This window comes from Electrophorus electricus, chromosome 2, assembly GCF_041902795.1.
Source record: "Electrophorus electricus isolate QZ-2024a chromosome 2, ASM4190279v1, whole genome shotgun sequence".
Lineage (NCBI taxonomy): Eukaryota > Metazoa > Chordata > Actinopteri > Gymnotiformes > Gymnotidae > Electrophorus > Electrophorus electricus.
The window spans coordinates 4,890,027-4,917,914 of NC_137498.1; the positions used below are offsets into that span (position 1 = coordinate 4,890,027).

General features: G+C 38.0%; 4 long non-coding RNA genes across 5 annotated transcripts; 2 read left to right on the forward strand and 2 right to left on the reverse strand.

The window, feature by feature from the left end:
• Positions 1–4,363: 4,363 nt before the first annotated feature.
• Positions 4,364–6,479, reverse strand: LOC145647019 (uncharacterized). The gene is made up of 2 exons (XR_014116261.1): positions 6,220–6,479; positions 4,364–5,804 (listed from the first exon to the last, which is right to left on the reverse strand). It is a non-coding gene; the product is annotated as an uncharacterized LOC145647019 (long non-coding RNA).
• Positions 6,480–6,956: 477 nt separating this feature from the next.
• Positions 6,957–7,716, forward strand: LOC145647030 (uncharacterized). Its single transcript, XR_014116263.1, has 3 exons — positions 6,957–7,113; positions 7,331–7,367; positions 7,466–7,716. It is a non-coding gene; the product is annotated as an uncharacterized LOC145647030 (long non-coding RNA).
• A 147-nt stretch (positions 7,717–7,863) lies between these two features.
• Positions 7,864–13,667, reverse strand: LOC145647041 (uncharacterized). 2 transcript variants are annotated; one of them, XR_014116267.1, is made up of 3 exons: positions 13,640–13,667; positions 10,201–10,506; positions 7,864–8,269 (listed from the first exon to the last, which is right to left on the reverse strand). It is a non-coding gene; the product is annotated as an uncharacterized LOC145647041 (long non-coding RNA). The 2 variants fall into 2 exon arrangements; XR_014116266.1 differs by having other exon boundaries at positions 13,497–13,661.
• An 11,081-nt stretch (positions 13,668–24,748) lies between these two features.
• On the forward strand, positions 24,749–27,501 carry LOC145659969 (uncharacterized). The gene is made up of 4 exons (XR_014126173.1): positions 24,749–24,851; positions 24,985–25,384; positions 26,550–26,615; positions 26,690–27,501. It is a non-coding gene; the product is annotated as an uncharacterized LOC145659969 (long non-coding RNA).
• The last annotated feature ends 387 nt before the right edge of the window (positions 27,502–27,888 follow it).

Below are 27,888 nucleotides of genomic sequence, written 5' to 3' on the forward strand. Positions count from 1 at the left end.
ATAATTAATTGAAACAGGTGTGTTCAAAATAATAACAGTGTGGAGTTCAATTAGTGAGGTCATTCCTTCTGTGAAAAAACAGATGTCACTCAGGTGGCCTTTATTTACAGATGAAGCCAACACATGTTGTACATGCATTTCTCTCTGAAAATCTGAGGAAAATGGGTCGTTCCAGACATTGTTCAGTAGAACAGTGTACTTTGATTAAAACTTTGATTGGAGAGGGGAAAACATATAAAGAAGTGCAGAAAATGTTAGGCTGCTCAGCTAAAATGATCCCCAATGCTTTAAAATAGAAAACAAAACCAGAGACATGTGGAAGAAAATGGAAGACTACCATTTGAATGGATTGAAGAATAGCCAGAATGGCAAAGACTCCAGGGTGATCAAAGACGATCTGAAGTTACCTGTGAGTACTGTGACAATTAGAAGACGCCTGTGTGAAGCTAATCTATCAGCAAGAAGCCCCCGCAAAGTCCCACTGTTAAAAAAAAGACATGTGCTGAAGAGGTTACAATTTGCCAAATAACACATGGACTGGCCTAAAGAGAAATGAAGAAATGTTTTGTGGACTGATGAAAGTAAGATTGTTCTTTTTGGATCCAAGAGCCGCAGACAGTTTGTCAGATGACCCCCAAACACTGAATTCAAGCCCCAGTACACTCTGAAGACAGTGAAGCATTGTGGTGCAGGCATCATGATATGGGGATGTTTCTCTTATTATGGTGTCGGGCCTATTTATCGCATACCAAGGATCATGGATCAGTTTGCATATATCAAAATACTTGAAGAGGTCATGTTGCCTTATGCTAGAGGAAATGCCCTTGAAATGGATGTTTCAACAAGACAATGACCCCAAACACACCAGTAAGCGAGCAGCATCTTGGTTCCAGACCAACAAAATTAAAGTTACAGAGTGGCAAGCCCAATCCCTGGACCTTAATCCGATAGAAAACTTGAGGGGGACATCAAAAATTCTGTTTCTGAGGCGAAACCAAGAAATGGAGAGGAACTGTGGAAGGTTGTCAAAGCATCCTGGGCTGGAATACCTGTTTACAGCGGCCAGAAGTTGGTCGACTCCATGCAACACAGATGTGAAGCAGTTCTCAGAAACAGTAGTTATACAACGAAATATTAGTTTAGTGATTCACAACAATGCTAAATCCTAAAGATTTTTCAGTTTATACAATAAATATTTGCGTTTGTGAAGAAAAAATGCTAAATGATTACACATGACATCCACTTATTTATTGAATAGAAGAAGTCCTTGGGGACGGTCTGCGCCCAGATCAGGGACGGTTGCAGCATGTTACATATACATTATTTTTACTTTTGCTTTTTGCCTCATCTTAACTGATCCCTTGGCTGCAGGCTTCTCTCTTTTTTAGGAAGTGGGAATAAGATTGGTGTGAGAGACGGTGAAGTCCAGGTCCAATGGCCCTGACTATATATGAGACTCTTCCCAGAATACTGAAGGGAACTCCTCAAAATACTGAAGGCCTCCTCCTCACTTTTGGTGTAGCCTACTGAAAACAAAGTGAACACAATGTCTGCTTTTATATGATTTATTCACTTATTCACGTTATGCCACCCCCCGCATGCAGGTATAAGAAAATACAAATATTTTGTTTGTTGTGACGGCCCAAGTGCCGCAAGGCAAGGCGCAGGAAGCGCAGACGTCTCTTGACGAAGACATGCATTTATTAAACGACCATTAACACCAACCTGAGCACGAACAAAGACCGACAACCACTCCAGTGACAGATGGGTTTAAATACGTTCATAAATGATGCATGTACAAAGGGGCAGATGTGCTGGACTGAACTAACAGCACTTAGGGAGTCATTTTGGGTCCGTCCCACTAGGCCACCACATCTCTGTGACAACGGACCGAACCAACTTAAGTAAGAATGATGACATTCTCACTTATAATGTGAGACTGTTAAGGAAGAAAGAGGACACACCAAATGACTTTTAAAAACTTATAAAACCCTACTGCCTCCCTATATTTGTTGTGTGTGTTGGGGATAGAAGTTTGTCAAAGCTTCATTTGAATACACTTCATCTCCACTGTAACTGTAGTTGTCAGAACATTCAGTAGACTGTATTGAAGACTGTGTACGGTGTGTATCAGCAGTCCTCCTTTAGCTGTGTGTAGTGTGTGTGTAACTCAGTAAGAATGCAGGTGTGTGTTTATCTGCTCCTTGCTGCTGATGGTGAGTGTGACTTTCTCTCTACATCTGTAGATCATCAAATATCTACTCAGTAGCTACTTTATAAGAAACACTGAAAACATCTAGTAGGAGTCCAGTTAGAGACGACATGTCATATATTTCTGATAACGTATAAGAGGCACTCCATGTTATCTGAACATATAAGGTAGAATTTGAACAATTACGATTTGCTGTTTAGACTGCCATCAGTCATAAAACCAAATCTTGAAATCAATGTATTATTGTGGTGCAGTTAAATCTCATGCATATCAGCTGCAGCACTCAGGCTGCTGCCCTGTTCCTGCACTGATATACACACCAGACCTGAGAGCTTCACCTGGTATAAATACAACACAAACAGAAACACATGGGAAGTGATCTCCAGTGAGAGTACAGAAACAGAGTTCATACTTATAACTGACCACACTTTTCTATTCTTGCAGAGGCTCCATATAAACCTGTAACTCTTACTTCAGTGGACACTGACACATCAAGTCCAACAGCTTCAACTAAACCTACTACAACAATGACATCTCCAAATAGTTATAAGTTATTAATTTCACCAACTACTACTGATGGTAAGATTAATTTATTTAATGGTATTCTCCAATCAACAACATAAGATGATTCCCCACAAAATACTACTAATACTACTACCAATAATAATAGTAAGTGACATCAACAATTAATTTCTTAATGCAGGTCACTTCATATAGGATATATTTTGGGGCTACAATCCTGCACTTTTAAAAAATAATAAACCATTTGAAGCAGTAATGAACGGAGCATTTAATTCTGTTTGTCTAGTTGCTCAATTTCATAATATAAGCATATATTATGCAAGAAAGTGTTTGCCTAACTGCGTAGCCTTGGTACTGAAAAACCCGAGTAAAGATAAGGCTTGTTTTGTTGAACATTGTATTATGATCAATTAACCTAATTTTCAGTTAAAATTGTATAATTTCTTAAGAATTTATTATTGTTGTTGTTTACGTTGCATTTTGATCCTTAATGAGTGTTCGAATGACTTTGGATTATAACGAATACAGAGTGAGTGAATTGTACCTATGTAGAATGATTACTAATTAATTAATATATAGTTTACATGTATAGGTTATATTTACTTTATTTAGATTTTTTAATCTGAGCCTGATAACAAAATGATAGCATAAAGAGGGGGAAATGATTTTAAAATGTGATTTATAATATGAGACTATAATGTCATTTCAGCTGCACTTCTGTCATTGTTCTAAACAGCCACTGAACAGAATTTAGCGCTCCATTATGTCATAATGTGTGTCATTCTATTTCTGACCCCAGATCAGTTTATTGAGTGGATTTGCCGATGACGATCATTTTAGACAAAACATCAACAAAGACTACAAACAATTCTTCACGCATAAGAGGTACTGAGAAACGAAAACAAAACGTAAGTAGAATTTAGTTTTATCTACAAAGGCAGTTTTTTTTTTTCCCAAATTAGATACTAAATATTTGATAAGGGAATCGTATTATAAACAAGTAGCCAATATGCGAATTTAAAATGAGAACATACATTTTAATGATGGAGAACTTTTGACTGAACGGAGAACTAATTAGTGGGCTAATAGTGAGCTCCGCTCCCCACTAGTCACGTGGTACGGCCCGCCGCCTGCAGTGGGAGTTCATGGTCTTGTGTGAAACCACGACTATGTAGTCACACACACCTGCACCGGGTTATTCTCCTAATGTCTGTGTGTGTATCCCTGTCGATCTGTGTTCTCGCTAATGTTCACGTACGTGGTACACTTTATGATTGTGTGTTCAACGTTGCTCATGTTCATCTTGCCTTTTTGGTGTGAGCGCCACTGTGTTCGTTATTCGTGTTTGTCTAATAAACGTCTGTCTACGTCTAGGGAGTTTGTGGGACCTGCGGCACTCGGGCCGTCACAGCTGTTTAATTTCACGGACCGCACAACTATTTTAAAGTGCGGAATAAGTGAATAGAGAATGAACTAACTAAATGGGGCGTAGCTGAAAATATTCGCGTAACTGAACTCCATTAGATGAAATACGTTGACTGAGACAAAGGAAAGTGACTTCTGCGCTTGTTTTAGAAAAGCCTCTGCAAGACCACGAGTGTGGCCATTATGCACTGTCAGACAACAGGCAAACTTTGATTCACATTTATTAACATTTGTAGAAGAAATTGAGCTACGGGTGGCCATTTGTTCTGTTACATAACTGTATATAAAACAAAGTTTACAGGCGTTGATTGCTCATTTCCATATAGAGATATCAAACTGGGGTACAAAAGTAATCTTGCGCACAAATGCAGAATATAAAATGTCTTGTTTTGTAGAAAATTGCGTTGTAATCAAAGCCTAATTTTCATTTCAAATTCAATTACTTCTTAGGAATAAAGCTTTAATTCTTAAAAATTAAAGTTTTTTTTTTTGTTGTCCAAAAACACATGCAAACTGTTATGACTTTTTAAAAGAAATGAAACAGCTTTATTATCGTTCAATACAATAGAGCTTTCTTCTGCCCTTTCTAGATGCCAAGGGACAACTTCATTATTAATTAATATCATTACCAGAAGACACAAGAGTCATAGAGACCCTGCTACCATTGCTGGGTTTAAGCAGCATTACTCGGCCAATCTGGGAGAAAGTGTAAGTGTTTAGATCATTTTATACTATAATTATAATGATTTATATAGACTGTATCCAGTTTTATTTATTTAGCCTTCACACTTTCCTGACTTGTACAGATGGTAGTCCAAAATATGCTGTCCATTAGTGGAGTTTCCACTGCCCAGGTGGGGTCAATGGATGATTCATTTCCTTTACAATTCATCACTATTTCTCACCCAAGAAACAGGAGGACTGTAAGGAGGTTCATACCATCCGGAGCAGAACTGCTGAACACTTTATGATCACAGAATCAACGGGAGAGATTTGCTCTTTGGACCACAGCACCCATGTAGAAGGTGCAGATGTACTTTCTTGCATAAATCTAGCTTTCCATTAAGAACACACAGTAGGACATGATGTTTGTTCACTTTGTAGACCAGCCATTTTGAGCTATTTGTACTTGTTCACTTTAACACCAGATATCTGAAATTGTACACACAGCACCATGATCATTGAGGATTCAAATTGAAGTAGAAACTTGGGCATCCAAGTTAGACATCCATTCACATCCAGACTTATTTCTCCATCATTTAGGGTCCATTTGACCTCATCTAATAGAGAAGAAAATGTCAAAAAACAAGAAACGCCTTTGATTTTGGAGGCTTATAAGTGTTTCTATTGATGCTGGAGATTTATTTTCATTCAACCTCTACATTTCCTGATTCACCAGGGTCTTGTCCAAAAACATGCAAAGTTTGAGGCAGATACAATAAAGAATTCAAGAGCTACACTGTATTTTCTACTTGGTCTCATCTGGCGTCTCCAATGTGTCCTCCTGGAGCCTCTGTGACTATGCAGTCCTGAGGTGTGAGGGGTGTCCACAGATTGGCAGGGGGTAGAAGCTGATGGCTCTGGGGGTGGGCCAGAAGAGGTGTGAAATCTCTCAGATGGGGGAGGGCAGGGTGAATTTTCTTCACTGCAAGACATGAAGATGAAAATAAATACAAATTGCCATACTAAATAAGAAAATTATTACATTGACTACATACATTTACATCACTATAGTGCCTTTGCATGATCAAGGACGCTTTACAATCATAACCAAGATACCAATGAACTAGAATGATGATCAATGCTAATGCTAATGCCTAGTGCAAAATACATAGGCGCCATCTCAAACAATAATTTACCTTTACATTTAGGGCATGTAGCAGACGCGCTTATCCAGATAGAGTTACGACTTACACAATCAGTGCGATAAACAATACAACAACAAGTACTAGAGTTTCAGTCAACATGGGAGCAAATTGAGTGGACATTTAAATATTACGTAATCAACACTGAACTTTTACAATAAAGAATCACGCATGCTATATGAATTTTATACTTACGGTACATCGAGCACGGCGTCGATTCCAAGCTCAAAAGCGTCTTGCTGAACAGAATCCATGCTAGCAGCCGTGGAACCGTCATCGCTCTCACCTCGCTAAATCTAAATAGCTCCTCATGGACATCAGAAACTGTAAATCGCCTTTTCCTCTCCATTACTGTGATAAAAATGACACATTTTTACCAAAAGCGGAACGTGTTACAAAAACAAAGCGAACTAGCCAAAATGGAATGACTTGCGTATGCGATACGTTTCCAAAATGGAAGACGTTAGTGCGCAACAGGACCTTATATTGTGATTACGCATGGCCCGCCCCACCTCTGTAGTGTAGTATTCAAGGCAAATGAGGTGTCGATGTTTTCTTCTGACGGAATACTATTTGCTGAAAGTGGTTTCAATCACTTTGGTTTCAACGGTCCATTACTATAAGCTCTTTTGATAGGCCAACCATGAACAGCAACGCAATACGGAATCTTGCCATAGGTAGAAAAGCAAAGCAATCAAAGAGAATATTTATTCGATGGACGAATAACAAACACGGATTCTAAGAAAGGAGGGTACAATGCTCTATTCAGGAACAGTTTTAGGATAGTAACGTGCAGTTTGATGTAACTAAAGGTTTGCGTATTTTGTGTTAGGTTATGAAGGAACCGAACGTGTGTTTTTGCTCTAAGAAGTGAGCAAGCTAATAAAGAGCTGTATTAGCATTCTATATACTTTTTTAAACATGTCACGGTGTTTATTTGATGGTAATTGAAGTTCTCTTATATCGGAAGAATGTTGTAAAAGGCAACTTAAAAGGGCAGGCATGTGTTTGTGTAAATTTAGCCGAAAAACACGGTGTATTCAGCATGGGATTTCTGGCGAACGGATGCATGTAGACGGCTGAAAATCGGTAAGCAGGTACTTGTATTAGTCCTAAGAAATGTTATGTTGATAAATGTACTGTACTTTAAGAATATTCGATTTTATCAAGTAATTTATTTAAGTATGCCCGTCTGGGGACGCCCGCGTGCCCGCTAGGGGGCGTGGTGCATTATGGGGTATATGTGCCTGTACTTTATTACGTAATTGCATTTGTATTGATTTTTGGGAAAAATAAACATCTGTAGATGTAAGAGAACATCAAAGTGGAGAACACCCCAGCTGGTGAGTAGCATCAAAGCACCACATCAATAATCTGAGTTTACATACATCCACTCCATGGACACCAGTTTAAAAATTCTACTTTTATTTCAAATATAAAGGCTCAGAATGCAAGAAGTTGAAGAGAGTACGCATCTTCTTCAGACGAGCATGGCAGGCTATAAAAAGCACCTTGTCCTGTGCCAAGCGCTCCAACAAAATTAGCCCTACTCTTTAACTTTTCCCAGCTCTTTTTACCAATTTATTTTGTATTTCTTTTTTCCCTTCATTTTCCCCAACCTGCCTTTTCATTTTCTGAAATAACATCTTTTGACTTTTTGATTAATAAACTTTACTTCATGCAAAGATATAATCTGTTTGCATTCTAGACCTTTTAATCATATTTTTCATTCTAAGACCAGCCAGGTTATGATTCTAATTTGGCCAAATAAATCTTGAATGATTCAACTCACTTTAATAACATTTTTAGATTATCACATATATGTACAGTTTCATGTCACTCAGCATTAAGAGAGAATTTCACACTCACCTTTAGTGAGAGGAAGTACAGTAAAGAGAAAACACAAACTGAGCATCCTTGTCTCTATGGAAACACCACTGACTTCCCAGCACACACTGACAACTCTACACCCAGATCTCCACTACCACTGTGGACACACACTGACTCCAGAACACTCACAGCATTTCTTCAGTACTCCAGACCCTAATGTCCACCCAGCAGAGAGGAACTGGGAACAAATGAACTTGGCCAGAGCTCTTATGTTTCTTTTCAAGTTCACATCACCAGCTTTACAGAGACATACAAAACCACACACAGTGCCATCATGTCCTTTGACCTGTGAGGACTCTGGTTGTTTCTTCCTTTGTGATGTATCCCACAACCCACACTGACCATGATGCTGCATCTGTGAAACCATATAGGAGACACACATGCTCATTACAAAGCAAAGGGGGTGAAGTCTGATGTAAAGGAGAGAAAAAAGCAGACATATTATCCCCTCACTCTTATTCTCAAACTCTTCTAAGTTTATAGTTTTAAAATGCAGTTTATAGAGTTAATCACCTCAAAGCTTGCGTACATAGAAATATTTGCATTACTTTTTCATGGCTTGATATATTTTATGTTTGCACTATCTTATGATGTCCTGTGTACTTAATATTTTATTCATTGTATCAAATTTGTTTTAGTGGTAAATATACTTTGAACCATTATGCACTGTCACTACAGAATGCTGTCTGCTTTATGTCTCCAGAGTCTATAAGCATGCAAACACACCCACATTCAAGAATTTCTAGATAGTGAGAGGACCTGCTTTTTGTTTGCTTTTTCAGTTTCCACATCACAATAATTTGTTGTGGACCATTGCTTATGCAGAAAAGTTCTTTAAGATTTTTTGTGAGTAATATGAAGTTCTGGATTTACAGAATGAGTCAAAAACAAACAACAAAAACCTGCATTACTCACAATAAGAACCTATTTGAATTTTGATCAACTCTATTAATCACCCTTTGAACATGGACATGGTTTGGGTAGTACATGAGCAGTCCCTTTTCTCAGTGAAGTACTGACATCTCTCCTCACAGTACACAATATTACCTAAATTATCAGTAACCATACCAGTCCTCCTCATACTAAACCTGTTTTGTACTAAATTAAATTCAAACTGGACCTGCCATTGAGAACACACTGTAGGCTACAGTGTGTTCTCAATGGCAGGTCCAGTTTGAATTTAAGTCCTAGTTTTAGTCTGTGTTTAAAACATCATCCTTTATCCCAATTTCACATTAGAATAGACCCAGCAGTCAGAGTTGTGCTGTTTTGATTATTAAACTACACTTTACAGAATAAATGTATTTTGTACTATTTCTAGCTAGAAACCACTGATAAGCCTGTCATGGCATAAGGCAAGAAATAGACTGGAAGGAAACTGAGCTTGTGAGTATGTGACCACAGCTCAGCTGCAGCGGTGCAGAAGCAGCATGGTTGTCACTTCTGGTCTAAAATGGGCTTTAGATTCTGCTCTGGTACCCACTGCCCACTGGTTGGAACTGTGAGAACTGAAACCACAGCAGATGTCAGATATCCTGAGCTCTCAGACCAGAACAGTCTCCTCCTTCTTCTGGGACGTTCATAAGGTGTTTTGAGAGCGAAATGTTTATTGACTTTAAAAACTGCACATACTTACTTTAAGATGCCATACACATATCAAATACTTTTCTACCACAATTTAATCCACAAACCATATTTTCTCACACTACTAATAGATTAAGAACACTGCTGTAAAAGTGGAGCCTGTATGTTATATCTGATGTATTCACTGAGCTGAGATATTTCATGACAAGTATTTACATGAAAGTAGGGTCATACACTGACCATGACTGCAGACATTAGCATTAGGGTGTTTATACAGCAGGAGACAAACAGGGAATATCTGGGAACAATTACTGGGAGGGGTAAGAGACAAAACCCACATGAGACATATGTCAAGGGGCAGAGCAGGGGAGGAGCTACAAACTAAAACATAGAAAAGCACATGGAGACAAAGACATACTAAAGCAATAACATGTAATTGTCTTCTACTCTTTACTACAGTGTAGCCTATAGAAACGTATACCAGGAAATATAGGACAATTATATTTTAACTATATTAAAAAGTACACAGACTTCATAAGATGGAATCATAAGATATGCAGAAATATTTAATAATTATTTGTTAAGCAAAACATTTTTCCAGTTCTACCTGAGAAAGTCAGCTTGCTTAAATAACATTTTTATATTAACAAATAAATGTACAATTTAATGCAATTCAGCATTAAAAGAGAATTTCACACTCACCTTCAGTGAAGAGAAGACACAAACTCAGCAGCTTTGTCACTATGGAGACACCAGCACACACTGACAACTCTACACCCAGAACTCCACCACCACTGTGGACACACACTGACTCCAGAACTCAGTCCAGAACTCTCTCAGCTATACTTCACTAAAGTCTGCAAGGATGTCACTACAGTAATGTAGTGTCTTGTGAGTCCTGAGAACACCTGAGGTTTGTTTTTTCATTGTGTAGTTTCACAGAGCCCACAGGGCCCCTGTTGCCTCTGTGAACCAGACATGCATGTTGTGGTTTCAGTGTGGGGGTGTCTATGGGGGAAGAAAGAAGAGGCTTGAGAAACCACCAGAAGGCTGAAAAAGCCTCCTTGTTGACAACTTGCCATTAAAGCAGCCATGTTTACTGGTGGACAAATACTGCATATGCTACTTATAGTGTAGTCATGATACTTTATAAACATAAAATGCATAAATACAGCAAACATCATACAGCATAAATACATAAAATCAGCAATAGAGCGGGTTGTTTTTTGGTAATGAATGGTGTTTCAAACTATGGATGTTTATGTCTCCTCCACCACAAATCCTTTTTTCTTGTAATAAAGTAAATATTTGTATTATTCTATTTATTATGTATTTGACAAGCCAGTTATACAGAGCCTGGGTGATCAGTTATAATTAGACTCTGCCTTTGCTATGAGCCATTACACTTAATACTAAAAACTGCTGGTTAAAACCACAAGGACTAAAAGCACGACTAACAGCTCGCTCAGACCACGTGTTTTTCTTGTTAAAAACAGCTCAGGTAGCACAGAGGTTCTAAATCCAGTCATTGTGGCCCCCAGCAACATCATTATTTCTCATGTTCCTGTGCCTCATACACCTTCACTTCGGCCCAATCACATTTCACCCCTTGGTAAAAATCTACACTAAATCTAAGAATAAAATGGTTTAAAACATATTACTTTTAATATGCATGGTTTTACCTAATCCTAGAGATATATAATAAAGTTATCTGTTACAGGACAAGGGGATTTTCAGATCCAATACAGACATTAAGTCATATAAAATCAAACACATTTGGAAAAAGAACTAAAATTCTTACACTCTAATGCACAAACATTAAAAAAATTAGATCCCCTCTAAAATCCTCAATGTCAGACCTAGCTACCATACATTGTACATTCTTTAAATGGAGAAGAGCATTTTGAAGTCTGATTTCTGACTCAGTCACTGCTCAAATGGTCAAACCAGAACTGTATACATATTTTTATAATTATGGCCCCTCCACTTACTGGCTTAGAAGCAGTGTTACTGTGATTTGTATTACTTTATCTGACACCAAACCAGAGGTGATAAATCTGATTTTGAACCCTGGCAGACTCAAAGGGGCCTGGATGTTGCACCAACTGCTGTGATCAGATCATCATAGTGAATCAACATACAAGACAACACACCGGGAATGCACACCTCGGGAGGATAACAGGACCTCTAGAAAGTTGGACTAGACATTAATTGCTTATTTTTTCACTTATTAAATTCATTTTTCTTTTTAAATTGTTATTATAGTGGTGACCATTGTTGGCCAGAGGAGGATGGGCCCCCTTTTGAGTCTTGGTTCCTCTCAAAGTTTCTTCCTCTTACTTCTTCCTCTTGGGACATTTTTCTAGCAACTGTTGCCCTTGGCAATCCAGTAAAAACTGCAATCTAACGTTTTACCACTAGGTGGACCCATGCTACAATTTTACGTAAATCATATGGCAACACCGGGATTATAAAATGACAAATTTCTTATTAAGACTGATATCATTTATTTTTAAAAAGTCCAATTTTCCTTCTATAAGATTGATGTATTTTTTTATTGACTTGCATAATTCATACCTTTAACCGGTGCATTATTGTACAGACCAAGAAAAGGCTTTTGATATGTAGAAGCTGAAAGCAACAGTACATTTGTGGTGTGAGTACAGTTCACATCTCTAGTGGTGGAGTGACATTCTTACAGAGTGAGGACCAGTTTTTTGGCCAACAAACAAGTTACTCCTGCAAACAAATTCCATATCAAATTTGAAACTGAACCACACTACTCAAACTGAACATGTGCAATTAAAATACACCCTGACTTATGTTTCATGCACTGCATTATGTATAAAAATAATGTTTTGAAATTAAATACTCCTTTAAACATCTGTTCAAACTTTTTTAAAGTCTCAGGTAGCCAGTTCTGTGGCTGCCCTAATTCCACCTGCTGTTGTAACAGACACAGTTGTGTGTAATGTCGAGAGAGAGAGAGAGACACAGTTGTGTGTAATGTCGAGAGAGAGACACAGTTGTGTGTAATGTCGAGAGAGAGAGAGAGAGACACAGTTGTGTGTAATGTCGAGAGAGAGACACAGTTGTGTGTAATGTCGAGAGAGAGAGAGAGAGAGCACCGTCAGCACCGTCACCTTTCTGCTCGCCTTCTCAACACTCCTTTTTCTTTGGTAACGCTGTACGGTGCTTTTTACTGTTTCCTTTACGTATAAATACAGTGATGGTAGCCGTGTGACCTGGCTTGAAGTGGTCCAGGAGAGAATAAAAGTATTTCAGATTGCCCACACCAGTGTGTGTGTCACTCCATGTTAACTCCACGCATCGCGGTTACCCTGTTCCTCACTCCAGGTAAGAAGCGTTACACTATTTTCATTAATAAGCCTTTACACTACACACTTTGGGTGTCGTAGTGAAATGAACTGACCAAACAGCAGTGAGGGAGGTTATGTTGGGTCTCACCCCCTGAGCTTCTACATCGTGTCTCTGTGACAAAGGACGGAGCCACTTAACTAAGAATGAGACCGTCCTCACTGACAATGTGAGAATATCTGATAGATCACTGACTGATAAGGAAGAAAGAGGACGTACAAAACCTACCGCATCTCTATATTTGGTGTGTGTTGTGTTGACCTTAGTTTGTCAGAGTTTCATCTGAATACACTTCCTCTCCACTATAAGTGTAGCTGTGAAGTCATTTAGTAGACTGTATTGAAGAGTGTGTACGGTGTGTATCAGCAGTCCTGCTGTAGCTGTGTGTAGCGTGTGTGTAACTCAGTAAGAATGCAGGTGTGTGTTTATCTGCTCCTTGTGCTCCACGCTGCTGATGTTGAGTGTTACCTTCTCTTTACAGGTGTTGTCATCCTCATACATTCATTTACATAAAGGTATTTATATCTGGGATCAGCAGAGAGCAGCAGCTCACCACTTACCCCAGATTCTGTCTAACGACAGAACTCTTTAGTTTAGAACAAAAGCTGTTAAATGCTAACCTTGCTAGCAAACACTCGAAGTGAACAGCAACTCAAATATAGCCTTCGTAAATCCATGCCCACAAACTTCTCTCAAGCCGGTCAAACCGCATCCAAGTGTTAATAAATGTCTCCCAGACTAGTCGGTGTGTCGTATAACTCACTGTGAACTAGACAAGTGAAGAAACATCACCGGGACGCGACCTGGATGAGGTTTGAGGACATGTAGCTCGATATCTGACTTATTTACAAATCCTATTAGCTATCGTTGCTGTTGGCTTCCAGTGTTTGTTAGCAATGTTAGCAGCTTTTGTTCTAAACTAAAGGAGCAAAATATGGACTCCAAATATGTCTTGTCCACCCAGGTTAAGGGAGAATAAAGTAAATTTGTTGACTTTATTTGTTAAGTGGGACTGAAATCTGCGCTGTGGTTCGGTCCACTAGAGAGGAACCGGTGCTAATTACTTGCTAATTGCTAATTACTTACTTCAGACCAGCATAAGGTAGGAATTGTAGGAACATTACTAAGACTGACACAATTAAGACACAGAGTATTATGACTCTAACTAGGAAAATTTTGGTCTATAAGTTTGTACTTTTATAAAACTTTATATATATATATAGATATATATATATATAGATATATATATATATATATATATATATATATAGATAGATAGATAGATAGATATAGATATATAGATAGATATCTATCTATCTATCTATCTGTCTATCTATCTATCTATCTATCTATCTATCTATATGTATGTATGTATGTATGTATGTATGTATGTGGTTGATTGTATATGTGCTACAGTATTTTACATGTGTATGATGTGTGTGTTTGGTGCTTCTGTGTGTTTTCCCAAGTGGGGAGTGGGTGGGGGTTTGGGGGAGAGACTACAGAGAGGATTCTGATCTCATGAGTGTTGACATACAAAATGTCACACGCTTTATGAAAAGCAAACACTTCATCCAAAACTATTTCCAAAATGATATTTTTGCATCAAGCATCTATACAAATATAAAATGTATGGCTTATTCTGCATGGCCACTACACACTGATATGATAAATGGAAAACACTACTAGCTTGTGTCTGCAATAACATGTTTTTGTCAGGCTGCTCTGGTACACACTGAACACTCATGATGTGTTGTGCTTCACCTTCCACCACTCTCCATTCCTAAATCCTGTTGAGGAGTTCTTTTCAGCATGGAGGCAGAAGGTCCATGATCACCAACCCCACCTACACATACACCTTCTCCAGGTGATGGAGGAAGCTTGTGGTGACATTGATGATGGAGCATGTCAGGGGTGGATACGTCACGCCAGGTGGTAGTTCCCTCACGCCCACAATGACCGGATTTAGAACCTCTGTGCCAGCTGAGCTGTTTTTAAAAAGAAACATGTGATCTGAGCGAGTCATGGTTTTGGTCCTTGTGGTTTTAACCAGCAATTTTTAGTATTAAGTGTAATGGCTCATATCAAAGGCACAGTCTAATTATAACTGATCACCCAGGCTCTGTTTAACTGGCTTGTCAAATATCTTTCAAATACACAATAAATAGAATAATACAAATATTTACACTTTATTACACTCTATATTTACACTTTATATTTACACTCTATTGCTGATTTTATGTATTTATGCTGTGTGATGTTTGCTGTATTTATGTATTTTATGTTTATAAAGTGTCATGGCTACACTATAAGTAGCGTATGCAGTTTTTGTCCACCAATAGACTGGCTGTGTTACATGGCTGCTTTAACGGTAAGTTGTCAACAAGGACCTTCTGGTGGTTTCGCAAGCCTCGTCTTTCTTCCCCCACAGACACCCCCACACTGAAACCACAACATGCATGTCTAGTTCACAGAGGCACCAGGGGCCCTGTGGGCTCTGTGAAGCTACACAATGAAAAAACAGACCTCAGGTGTACTCAGGAATCACAAGACACTACATTACTGTAGTGACATCCTTGTGGACTTCAATGAAGTACTGCTGAGAGAGTTCTGGACTGATCTCTGGAGTCAGTGTGTGTCCACAGTGGTAGTGGAGTTCTGGGTGTAGAGTTGTCAGTGTGTGCTAGTGTTTCCATAGTGACTGCTGCTGAGTTTGTGTCTTCTCTTCACTGAAAGTGAGTGTGAAATTCTCTTTTAATGCTGAATTGCATTAAATTGTACATTTATTTGTTAATATAAAAATGTTATTTAAGCAAGCTGACTTTCTCAGGTAGAACTGGAAAAATGTTTTGCTTAACAAATAATTATTAAATATTTCTGCATATCTTATGATTCCATCTTATGAAGTCTGTGTACTTTTTAATATAGTTAAAATACAATTGTCCTATATTTCCTGGTATACGTTTCTATAGGCTACACTGTAAAGAGTAGAAGACAATTACATGTTATTGCTTTAGTATGTCTTTGTCTCCATGTGCTTTTGTATGTTTTAGTTTGTAGCTCCTCCCCTGCTCTGCTCCTTGACATGTGTCTCATGTGAGTTTTGTCTCTTACCCCTCCCAGTAATTGTTCGCAGATATTCCCTGTTTGTCTCCTGCTGTATAAATACCCTAATGCTAATGTCTGCAGTCATGGTCAGTGTATGACCCTACTTTCATGTAAATACTTGTCATGAAATAACTCAGCTCAGTGAATACATCAAATATAACATACAAGCTCCACTTTTACAGCAGTGTTCTTAATCTATTAGTGGTGTGAGAAAATATGGTTTGTGGACTAAATTGTGGTAGAAAAGTATTTGATAAGTGTATGGCATCTTAATGTGAATATGTGCAGTTTTTAAAGTCAATAAACATTTTGCTCTCAAAACACCTTATGAACGCTCCAGAAGAAGGAGGAGACTGTTCTGGTCTGAGAGCTCAGGATGTCTGACGTCTGCTGTGGTTTCATTTCTCACAGTTCCAACCAGTGGGCAGTGGGTACCAGATCAGAGTCTAAAGCCCATTTTAGACCAGAAGTGACAACCGTGCTGCTTCTGCACCTGAACTGTGGTCACACACTCACAAGCTCAACTTTCTTCTAGTGTATTTCTTGCCTTATGCCATGACAGGCTTATCAGTGGTTTCTAGCTAGAAATAGTACAAAATACTACATTTATTCTGTAAAGTGTAGTGTAATAATCAAAACAGCACAACTCTGACTGCTGGGTCTATTCTAATGTGAAATTGGGATAAAGGATGATGTTTTAAACACAGACTAAAACTAGGACTTAAATTCAAACTGGACCTGCCATTGAGAACACACTGTAGCCTACAGTGTGTTCTCAATGGCAGGTCCAGTTTGAATTTAATTTAGTACAAAACAGGTTTAGTATGAGTAGGACTGGTATGGTTACTGATAATTTGGGGAATATTGTGTACTGTGAGGAGAGATGTCAGTACTTCACTGAGAAAAGGGACTGCTCATATACTACCCAAACCATGTCTATGTTCAAAGGCTGATTAATAGAGTTTATCAAAGTTCAAATAGGTTCTTATTGTGAGTAATGCAGGTTTTTGTTGTTTGTTTTTGACTCATTCAGTAAATTCAGAACTTCACATTACTCACAAAAAATCTTAAAGAACTTTTCTGCATAAGCAATTGTCCACAACAAATTATTGTGATGTGGAAACTGAAAAACCAAACAAAAAGCAGGTCCTCTCACTATCTAAAAATTCTTGAATGTGTGTGTGTGTGTGTGTGTGTGTGTGTGTGTGTGTGTGTGTGTGTGTGTGTGTGTGTGTGTGTGTGTGTGTGTGTGTGTGTGTGTGTGTGTTTGCATGCTTATAGTCTCTGGAGACATAAAGCAGACAGCATTCTGTAGTGACAGTGCATAATAGTTCAAAGTATATTTACCAATAAAACAAATTTGATACAATGAATAAAATATTAAGTACACAGGACATCATAAGATAGTGCAAACATAAAATATATAAAGTCATGAAAAAGTAATGCAAAAATTTGTATGAGCGCAAGCTTTGAGGTGATTAACTCTATAAACTGAATTTTAAAACTATAAACTTAGAAAGAGGAGTTTGAGAATAAGAGTGAGGGGATAATATGTCTGTTTGTTTCTCTCCTCTACATCAGACTCCACCCCCTTTGCTTTATAATGAGCATGTGTGTCTCCTATATGGTTTCACAGATGCAGCATCATGGTCAGTGTGGGGTTGTGGGATACATCACAAAGGAAGAAACAACCAGAGTCCTCACAGGTCAAAGGACATGATGGCACTGTGTGTGGTTTTGTATGTCTCCGTAAAGCTGGTGATGTGAACTTGAAAAGAAACATAAGAGCTGTGGCCAAGTTAATTTGTTCCCAGTTCCTCTCTGCTGGGTGGACATTAGGGTCTGGAGTACTGAAGAAATGCTGTGAGAGTTCTGGAGTCAGTGTGTGTCCACAGTGGTAGTGGAGATCTGGGTGTTGAGTTGTCAGTGTGTGCTGGGAGGTCAGTGGTGTTTCCATTGAGACAAGGATGCTCAGTTTGTGTTTTCCCTTTACTGTACATCCTCTCACTAAAGGTGAGTGACATGAAACTGTATATATATGTGCTAATCTAAAAATGTTATTAAAGTGAGTTGAATCATTCAAGATTTATTTGGCCGAATTAGAATCATACCCTTGGCTAGTCTTAGAATGAAAAATATGATTAAAAGGTCCAGAATGCAAACAGACTATATCTTTGCATGAAGTAAAGTTTATTAATCAAAAATAAATAAAAAAGTAAAAAAATATTTCAGAAAATGAAAAGACAGGTTGGGGAAAATGAAGGGAAAAAAGAAATACAAAATAAATTGGTAAAAAGAGCTGGGAAAAGTTAAAGAGTAGGGCTAATTTTGTTGGAGCGCCTGGCACAGGACAAGGTGCTTTTTATAGCCTGCCACGCTCGTCTGAAGAAAATGCGTACTCTCTTCAAGTTCTGGCATTCTGAGCCTTTATATTTGAAATAAAAGTAGAATTTTTAAACTGGTGTCCATGGAGTGGATGTATGTACACTCTGATAATTGATGTGGTGCTTTGATGCTACTCACCAGCTGGGGTGTTCTCCACTTTGACTGCCTCTGTAAAAGATTCCGCTACTCCACCCAGATCCTCTCTTACATCTACAGATGTTTTTTTTCCCCAAAAGAATCAATAAAAATGTAATTACATAATAAAGTACAGGCACATATTTAAAGAGAACAAACATCATGTCCTACTGTGTGTTCTTAATGGAAAGCTAGATTTTTTCAAGAAAGTACATCTGCACCTTCTACATGGGCGCTGTGGTCCAAAGAGCAAATCTCTCCCATTGACTCTGTGATCATAAAGTATTCAGCAGATCTGCTCGGGATGGTACGAACCTTCTTACAGTCCTCCTGTTTCTTGGGTGAGAAATGAGAAATAGTGATGAATTGTAAAGGAAATGAATCATCCATTGACCCCACCTGGGCAGTGGAAACTCCACTAATGGACAGCATATTTTGGGCTACCATCTGTACAAGTCAGGAAAGTGTGAAGGCTAAATAAATAAAACTGTGGATACAGTGTATATAAATTTTTATTAAAATTATAGTAAAAAATGATGTAGACGCTTACACTTTCTCCCAGATTGGCCGAGTAATGCTGCTTAAACCCAGCAATGGTAGCAGGGTCTCTATGACTCTTGTGTCTTCTGGTAATGATATTAATTAATAATGAAGTTGTCCCTTGGCATCTAGAAAGGACAGAAGAAAGTTCTATTGTATTGAACGATAATAAAGCCGTTTTATTTCTTTTAAAAAGTCAACATTTGTATGTTTTTGGACAACTAAAAAAAATACATTTTTGAAAATTAAAGACTTATTTCTAAGAGGTAATTGAATTTGAACTGAAAATTAGGCTTTGATTACAACACAATTTTCTATAAAACAAGGCTTATTTTACATGCATTTGTGCACAGGATTAATTTTGTAGCCTAGTTTCATAACTCTATGGAAATGAGAAATCAAAGCCTATAGATTTTATTGTTTAATATAGTTATATAACAGAACAAATGGCCAACCTTAGCTCAATTTCTTCTACAAATGTTAAAAATGTGAATCAAAGTTTGCCTGTTGTCCGACAGTGCATAATGGCCACACTCGTGGTCTTACAGAGGCTTTTCTAAAACAAGCGCAGAAGTCACTTTCCCTTGTCTCAGTCAACGCATTTCATCTAATGGAGTTCAGTTACGCGAATACTTTTAGCTACTTCCCCTTTTATTTAACAACATTTCCTTTTAGTTAGTTCATTCTCTGCTCACTTATGCCGCATTTTAAAATATTTGTGCGGTCCGTTAAATTAAACAGCTGAGACGGCCCGAGTGCCGCAGGTCCCACAAACTCCCTTGACATAGACAGATGTTCATTAGACGAACACGAATAACGAACACAGTGGCGCTCACACGAAACAGGCAAGATGAACATGAGCAACGTTGAACACAGCTTACAAACATAAAGTGCACCACGTACGTGAACATTAGCGAGAACACAGACCGACAAGGATGCACACACCAACCGGGGTTTAAACACACACAGACATTAAGAGAATAACCCGGTGCAGGTGTGTGTGACTACATAGTCGTGGTTTCACACAAGATCATGAACTCCCACTGCAGGCGGCGGGCCGTTATCAAATATTTAGTATCTGCCTTTGTAGATAAAACTAAATGCTACTTACGTTTTGTTTTCGTTTCTCAGTACCTCTTATGCGTGAAGAATTGTGTGTAGTCTCTGTTGATGTTTTGTCTAAAATGATCGTCATCGGCAAATCCGCTCAGTACACTGATCTGGGGTCGGAAATAGAATGACACAAATTATGACATAATCGAGCGCTAAATTCTGTTCAGTGGTTGTTTAGAACAATGAAAAAAGTGCAGCTGAAATGACATTATAGTCTCATATCAGAAATCACACTATCACATTTTAAAATAATTTCCCCCTCTTTATGCTATAATTTTGTTATCAGGCTCAGATTAAAAAATCTAAATAAATAAAGTAAATATAACCTATACATGTAAACTATATATTAATTAATTAGTAATCATTCCACATAGGTACAATTCACTCACTCTGTATTCGCTATAATCCAAAGTCATTTGAACACTCATTAAGGATCAAAATGCAACCTAAACAACAACTATAATAATAAATTCTTAAGAAATTATACAATTTTAACTGAAAATTAGGCTTATTGATCACAGTACAATGTTCAACAAAACGGCTTATCTTTACTCTGGTGTTTCAGTACCAAGGCTACGCCGTTATGCAAACACTTTCTTGCATAATATATGCTTATATTATGAAATTGAACAACTAGACAAACAGAATTAAATGCTCCGTTCATTACTGATTCAAATGGTTTATTATTTTTTAAAAATATATTTTTTAAAAGTGCAGGATTGTAGCCCCAAAATAACCTGCACATGGTTTTTACAGGGGTTATTCCAATATGTGCTTTATAACACAACGTTTTGATCACATCTTCACAAAGGTTAATTACTGCTGAAAAGAAATAAGGTTAGCATACATTTTTTAATTTTCTTATAGCCTATAAAGAACACCCAACCAAACAACCTAGCTACAAAGAGACAAGGATAAAAACGTCATTACATGTATTATATAGGCATACAGATTTGAAATTAATGTGGTAAATGCAGTGGACAGGATGGAGTCTAGAATTCATCATCTGTTGAAGCATCTGTGGTGACATCCTCATATGGGTCTTCAATGTCTTCATGAGCCCCACCATAACCTGCCACCATTAGGTGGTGTGTTTCTTTAACAGCTACCAGGTCTGTCTTCAGCTCCTCAAGCTTTGGTAATACAACACTGTGCAGGCCACAGTAAGCTTAGCAGAAATTCCTGAAAGGTAGTTTGAAAAAAAAAAAAATCAAACTAGGTAATAAAAGCACCATGAAAAACCACCACAACACAATCTACAATCTAACAACCAAACATCACACCCCATCAAAAATAAACACAATCACATTCTGAATGCAAGATTATATATAATCAGGTCATAAACACAACATGAATAATTAACTGATCATATTAATAGGGCTTTGAAAAGTAGGATCCAGTGTAGAGTCACGTATGAATGCTGGGAAACAAAGTATCTATCAGTATGGCCCTTTGTAGGAAAGATTATCTGTAAAACAGTTCAAGAACATATATGTAATGCAGGCTTGAACCCAGGTCATCTAAGTGATGATACTAATAGCCTACTGGGTGAGCAACCACACTCTAACAAGGGTGCACCCTTGTCCAAAACAGTTAGATCTTGGATCAGGTAAAACAAAAGGAAAAAAACTAAACACCATGCCGAGCATGGAAAAGGGGAGAACAAAGGACGTAACAGGAAGAAATGGCAACCCCGATGCACTGAGGAAAACCAAACTAAAATTTCCCAAACAAGACCAGAAAACAGGGAACAACTTGAATGGCTAAGGGAAGCCTTGGGAGAGAGACAGATTCGAGAGGGAAGGTGTAAAAACACAAACACCCTCACAGATAAGAAGTGAGGTGTAGCAGGAAGTTACCAGCTAGGAGCTTGGCTCAAATATTTAGCAAACACCCAGCTCTGAATGACTGGGTCACGGGGCTTTTATTAGGTCTAACCCAGCTGTTGGGTGTTAAACCTGATTAGTGGTGTGGTTGACTTGACGCCTTGGCCTGGTACCAACCCTTACAGTATCCTATATGAAGTGAACTGCATTAACAAACAAAGCTCAAATTGTTACCTAAATGGAGCAACCAAATTGCTCAGTTATAACTATCATTGTTATAAGGATAGTGAATGTCATTAGAACAATGCTAAAAATCATATAATATTAAAATAAATATTTATTAATCTAACAAGCAAATGTGGTGGAGTCTGACAGTGGGGTGTGTTTTTACAGGTTGCGTATTGGAACACAACAGGGAGACAAAACACATCACTGCACATACAGGAGACTCAGTACTGCTACCCTGCAGCTGCATAGACTTGCTTGCCAAACCTGAGAGTTTCACCTGGAAGAAATACCACCCAAAAAGAAAAACATGGGATGTGATCTCCAGTGAGAGTAAACAGCACAGAAACAGAGATCAGCTAGGTACTGCTCACGCTCCAGGAAATCTCTCTCTACTCATATCACACCTGACGGATGAAGATGAGGGAGATTGCGATTGTATGCATAAGGAATATGAACAACTATACATCAAACTCACTTTTAAAGGTAAGTAACTTAGATCCATATGCTTAGTGCATTGATAATCTCATAAATAAACTGAACTTTAGCAAACTAGTGTTACATTGTACCTGTAGCACCTGTTACACCTAAAGAGCACTCTTAGACCATCAAAGGCTGATATACTGGACATAGTATGAATGCTACAGGTCACTTGGGTAGTGTTTTCTCACTGATGTGGCTTGGTGTGTGGGACAGGTAAAGCCAGATGCTCGCAGATGTAGAGAGAGATTTATTTTGTTCCAACTTTGTGATGGGTGAACAGGCCAGGGTCAAAACAAGGAAAGCCAAGGCTGGGGTAATCCAAATCATACAGGTAAACAGTCCGAGTCCAACAACCAAAGAGCAATAACAAACCAAGCAAACTATACAAACGGGGTAGGAAAAAATCAGTAGTCTGGAGAGCAAAAAGCACAAACGAAACATGGGAAAGCAATCAAGGAAATAACGCTCGGTATGCACAGTCGAAACTAGTGGCAATACCTCGGAATGCTGGTGAGGTCTAAAGAGGTTTATATACAGGTGGGAAGTAGAAAACAGCTGCTGTCAATATTCTGGTGATGAGGATCTGAATGAATGTGTATGATTGGATGAGTCCTTGACCTTGCGACGAATGGCATGTTGGGTGTTGTAGTGTGCTTGGAGTTCGGTCGACGTGACACTTGGTAGATGTTTGTTTGCAAAAGGACAGCTAAAACAAGTCCAGGGTAAATATGCATTTCATCCATTTTTATAGGGGTGTATTTGTGGTTAAAGTTGTCTTGTACTTTAAAAATACTTGACTGGGATTTAAATCATGACTTAATCTTCTGGAAACAATCCATAATGTCACTGACCCTCATTTTGTCTTTCATGTTATTTCTAAAGTGTATAGTTGGACCATGACAGTATCAATAAACTGCCAGTGTAAAATTGTTTCCCAGCCACACTACATCTTATACACCCAAAGTGACAGAAATGTCCTGTTTTTGATTCATTGCTTAGTACTAGATGTGTTCCGTTGTCCAAATAACTATTTTATCTATTTTACCTCATAATGACATTTTTCTTAAAGAGTTATGTGTCCTAACTATGACCATCCACAAACAGTAAGTAGGAACTGTGTGAACTGAAACCTCAAACTACTGTGGTTGGGGAAATACTGTTTTGCACTGGCATTTTGATATCATAGTGAGCACATGTCAACATTTATGAAAAATAAAAATTTGATGTAAAATGTATTACTTCACAATACTTCACAAAATGACAGAAATCCACTGTTTTTGACTTAGCATCTTGTACTAGATGTGCTCCCAGTTGTCCAAATACATATGTTTTACCTCAAAATTGTATTTTTTATTAACTTTCATAAGTCCAAAATCATGTGTCCTAAGGAAGTACCAGCATCAAACTATTTTTCAGTCACACTAGTTTGACTAAAGGCTTTATCCAAAATGACAGAAGTGATCTGTTTTTGACTCATCTCACCCAATATTAGATGTATTCCCAATTGTCCAAAGACATGTTTTACCTGAAAATGGCATTTTTCTTCATGTGTCCTGACTATGACAGTCAATAAAGTGACAGTGCGAAACTGTATTTCCCAACCACAAAAGTCTAATTACAGGCTATACACCCACATTGACAGCTTTTTGGTCAACATACAAAACAGATTTAAAATATATATTTCAAATACTTCTAATACTTCATTAGGAATTTTATTTTGACATAATTTGATTTGTTTTGTGGCCGTATCACAATGCTCAAGAGGGATAATTCCATTGCATTAGTGCTAACTCTATAATATAACACCATTACTTGGAAAGTCAACACTTCATTATAAAAATTAGTTTTTAAATAAACTTTTAAACATGCGCTGATGAGCTTGTTCACCTGCCCCCCCACTCAGGTGCAGTCACATGTCTACTAGTGTCACGAATGTAAACCACCCTGAATGTTCCTATACACATTTATAATGGGTCAGTACTGTAGCCAAACTTGCAAACACAAGTAGTACTAAAGCAGTACACCATCTTATGCTAACAAACACATGTTCCTCTCCAGGAATCTCAACAACAGAATTTACATCAAGATTTGATGGCAAAACAAGTGCAAAGGCTCCAGCTGATGCTTCCACTACTGACAGTGCAAAGACTCTGACTGACGGTAACATGCATTTACTGCATATCAACATGGTCTCCTAATATCTTAAAAAGCAATTAAAATGCATGCTGTGTAAAAACACAAACACTAACGCACACACAAATACACATAACATTTGTATAACGTTTGCCTTCAGATGTCCAAAACCCTGCTGGTGATTTATTATATATTCTCATGACTACTGCTGTGGGAGCTGTCCTCCTCCTGCTGCTGGGTCTCGTGGGGGTCTTGTGCTGGAGATACAAATGTACACATACACATACACACACACTCACACACACATGCACGCACGCATGCACGCATACAAGTTGTGGATCACACTGTCACACTGGACAAACGAGGCTAAGAAAGGGGCAAACAGAAGAGAAGAGAGAGCAGGAGACACAGGTGAATGCTCACATACCATCCACTCTAACATAAGAAAAACAACCTCCACATCATTACTGGCACATGTCCTTCAAGGTCAAATCTTCCATGGTGTGTGTGTGTGTGTGTTTTTACAGGATTGTTCTGCTGTGCTTTGTTCACCTGTTCAAGTGAGTGCTACTTTGTATTAACAGGTTAAGTTTAGGTTTTGTTGAAGCAGTACCAAATACTTGGGCAGAGGGTTTTATACAGATAGTGTGTGGAGTTCCCTAGTTGTGTGGGGTCCATGGTGAGTTTCTGATACAAAGCAGCTCTTGATGAATGTTTTTGATGATGGCTGTTGTGATCTCCAGTTTGAAATCAGTGGAGATGGTGGTGTGTAGGAAGCTCAGACTCCACATCACTTACTGTACTGAGTTACAAAGGGAGATGGACAGTTGTCTTATTTCAGAAATGTATCATCCATCTCTACTGCTTTTTGCATGTTGACCTCCAAGTTGTTTTCAGTGCACCACAAAGCCAGACGAGCCACTTGACTCCACTAGCAGTTTCGTCAGTGTTGCTAACGAGTCCTGTTAGGGTCATTTGCTTGATGATAGCTGGAGATGCACTTGTTGGTGTAGCAAGAGAAGAGGAGGGCTGAGAGTGTCCAGCCTTGAGGAACCCCAGTGCTGATGGATAGGGGCTCTGACAGATAAGGTTCCAGGCACACAAGCTACTTTCTATCTGACAGGTAGATGAAAATGACCTGACAGACACAGGGTTCCACTTTTAGTTGTGTTGAAAGCAGAGCTGAAGTCTAGATACATGACTCTGTCATAGGATCCTAGAAGGTCCAGATGAGTACAGACATAGTGTTGATTGTGACTGTGCATAGTGCAGATTGCTCTGTAAAACTATATCAGTCCAAAGAAGTGGGAGTGATAGACTTGACGTAAGACAGAACCAGCTTCTCCAAGCATTTCATGACTACTGATGTTAAAGCTTCTGACCTGTAGGTATTAAGGCTGGTTATATTGTCCTTCTTTGAACAAGGATGATTGACCACTAAATTCTACCTGTGTTTCACTTCACCTGTGCCCTTATGGAGCACAGCTCTTATCACTGCATTCATATGAAAACGGAGACATGTTCTGGACATGTACCAGTGATTTCACACCACATATAGGATATTGTTGTTGCCTTTTGCATGATGGTCATAGGTGCATAAAGGTAATTGGTGCACTTCAATTGTGCAATTGTGTGCATGTATAGACTCCTATATACAGTCTTTTTGTGAAGTGTGTTTTAGTGTTTACACAAGTTTGCTAATTTTCCATTTCTGTGTTTCTGCAGGAAGATTTGTGTGTCCTATACGCAACTGTAAATCCAAAAGCAAAATGCAAAACAGCACAAGAACAGGTGTGTATCATACTGAATGTGTGTTTTGTAAACATGTGTGTTATGTAACAATTGTTAATGTGTTATTCCTACAGGATGATGTCACTTACTCCACTGTAGTACACAGTCAGAAAACCAAACTAGCATCCACTCCAATGGATAATGCAGATTATACAGAATATGCCAGCATCAAATTAAATTCAATTTAAGCACACATGCACACACACACACACACACACACACACACACACACACACACACACACACACACACAAATGCAATCAAGCAAATGGACAAAAAACAAACATACAAAAACATGTATGGTAGCCAGTAAATGGCAAGTATTTTATTTGTTTCATCACTGTAAATGCCTCATTAGGGGTTAATCTGCTGAAAGGTAATTTGAATACTTCTGTGAATTGTTATCTTTTTTGCATGTAATTTATTTAGTAGTAGTGCATTTGGCTTTTATGAAATAATAAATGATGTGTAAATTTTCACAGTACGGCCCCTCCTCCCAGATGTGTGTGTGTGTGTGCGTGTGTGTTCATTCATATAGCCATGCCCTCCCCGTGTTTCACACCTGCTTCTTGTTTTGTGTCGTTACTGTGCGTGTATATAACTTTCCTGTTTAGTAGTGGATGTTGTCGGTGATTGACCATGTATTAGCCTATGTGCTACATTGTCTTTTGTCTGGTGTTAATAAACGTAACTTTTGTCGGCTCGTTCATGCATCCTGCCTAGCCTCCTACCTAGAGTTGTATAGCCTGCACTGTATAGATGAACAACTTTTCAATTAATTTTTATTTAGGTTAAATTCAAATCAGTTATATTACATTGTAAAGCTATAAATGAGACACTGCAGTTCCTGAGGAGTTTTAATAAAACTATAAATGAGTACACTGCAACTTAAGAGAAAATAAGACAAATTCAAAATAAATGTCAACAAGCAACACTTGGAATAATATCTATATCTATATATCTATCTATCTATCTATCTATCTATCTATCTATCTATCTATCTATCTATCTATATATATATATATCTATCTATCTATCTATATATATATATATATATATATCTATCTATCTATCTATCTATCTATCTATCTATCTATCTATCTATCTATCTATCTATCTATATATATATATATATATATATATATATATATATATATATATATATATATATATATATCATTGTGTTCAAAATAATAGCAGTCCAACATGACTAATCAGATCAATCACTGTTTTTGGTAGAAATTATATTACTACATGGTAAATAATTTACCAG